The sequence below is a fragment of the Egretta garzetta genome, unplaced genomic scaffold (assembly GCF_000687185.1).
Source record: "Egretta garzetta isolate BGI_Z169 unplaced genomic scaffold, ASM68718v1 scaffold207, whole genome shotgun sequence".
Lineage (NCBI taxonomy): Eukaryota > Metazoa > Chordata > Aves > Pelecaniformes > Ardeidae > Egretta > Egretta garzetta.
The window spans coordinates 2,280,676-2,282,586 of NW_009260185.1; positions in this window are offsets into that span (position 1 = coordinate 2,280,676).

Genomic DNA, 1,911 nt, shown 5'->3' on the forward strand with positions numbered 1-1,911 from the left:
TCTAGTTTACGCCAGTCTTGGTTGAAGGGATGGTCTTGGGAGCCGTGTGTCCTGGTGGTACAGGACCCTCGAGCCCCCAGCAGTGCCCTGGGGGGCTGCCATGTCTCCCCATGATGGGTGACAGCCTCGCGTCCCGTGGGAGTGCCTTGGCAGAGCTGTAAAGGGGTGACCTGGGGGTGCCCCTGGACCTGCAGGCTGGGGTTACCACCTTCATGATTCCTGGCTGGGGATTTCTCTGCCTTGGCCATCGGACCTTTGTCCCCTGAGCCCTTGGGTCTCTCCTGACCCAGGGAAGGTTTTGGGCTGTTGTGATGCTCTGAGCATGGGGACACAGGGTGCTGAGCCAGGAGTCTCCAGCGGGACCAAGCCACTGGTCCTGGGCTGTGTGCTGCTGGGGCAGCGTTGGAAAGGGGTGCGTTGTGTTTCCTTGAGCCCTTCATCGTGGCATCTGGGCTCCTCATCATGGGAGGGGACCCATGGAAGGGCCATGGCCTCTTTTCACTCTGTCTGGGCTCCTGTGCAGGATCGGACAGCTTGGAGGGCTGTGGCCTCCAGTAATCCTGTTAGAGGGAGCTCTTTGCTCATCACACAGTTGTTTGTGGGAGGCGAGGATTTGCCCATCCACCATGGGGCAGGGACAAGTGGGGGGGTGGGCTGGAGGGGCACGGCTGGTCCCCCCGGCAGGTTGGGCTCTGCCTGCTTCCCCCGTCCATGCTGCCCCCTGTTTTGCTCCCTGTCACTCGGTTTCTGGGGGCTACGTGGCACGTCCATGGGGAAAGCAATCCTGCAGGGGATGCTCTCCAGCTACTCAGCCCTGGGGGGCCACCCGGAGCCCCCACTGAGCCCCCAGCAGGGATGCTCGGTTTGAGGGAGGAGGAGTGTGGGCAGGGAGGTGCGTGGCTCCAGCCCCCCCAGCCGCCGTCTGCTCCCCTCCGAACAAAGGCGGCTCTCAGCCTCCCCTGCCTCTTGGCACGTTACAAGAGAGCCCTTCTCTCCAGCAGCAAAAGCCCTTTCTGAGCCAGGCCCCCCTCTCCCCAGGCTGCAACCCCCTTCATTGCCCTCTGCAAGCCCCAGCCGGGTGTCTGGAGCCCAGCCTGGCACCTGCCTGCCCGTCCCCTTCCCGGGGTGCTGCGGATCTCAGCTGCAGAGGGGACCCCGGCAGGCTTGTCCCCTCCTGCAGCTGGGCCAGCACATGCCCTCGCTGCTCAGATTTTGCGGGGGGCAATGCTTGCAAGGCAGAGGGTCCCACAGCCCGATGCTCCCTGCCTGGCACCGGCAAGGGTCCTGGGGGAGCAGGGATTGGGAAAGCGCCGTGTGCATGGGGGGCTTGGCTCGGCGTGCTAGCCAGCCCCCCCCAGTTAGGGGTGCCTGCTGCTCCCTGGCAAGCCTCCCACGGTTCAGGCAGAGCCGGGGCTGGCTGCACCTTGCATGCGGGGGCATGGGGGGTGCAGCAGGAGCTGCCCCGGCTACGGCTCCAGCAGGGCTGGGGTGGGCTCCGGCCGGGGGGCCAGGGGAGCCCAGCACACCCGGCTGCATCAGGGAAGAAGGAGGAAGAGCTCCTGCTGCTGGTAATTACCGGCGAGGTTGATGCCACATGATTCAGGGACGTCAGCAGAGTGTGTCACAGCTGATGACACGCCGCATGTGCAGGGGCTGGAAAGGATGCCAGGGCGAGAGGTTGGAGCCCCGGGACGGCAGCGTCTGCCTCGCAGCGCTGAGCCAGCCTCGCCGCCCGACCTTCACTGAGTCACCTCTCCTCCCCAGCTTGCCACAGCACGCTTGAAGTCACCCAGCTTGCCCCTCTCCCTCCAGGAGCTCAGCCCTCCGGCCAGGCAGGCACACAGCTGAAGCCCCGTGCCTCAGTTTCCCTGTGGTGCAGTAGCTGAGCAGCTGCTGTGGGGCTGTGCCTCC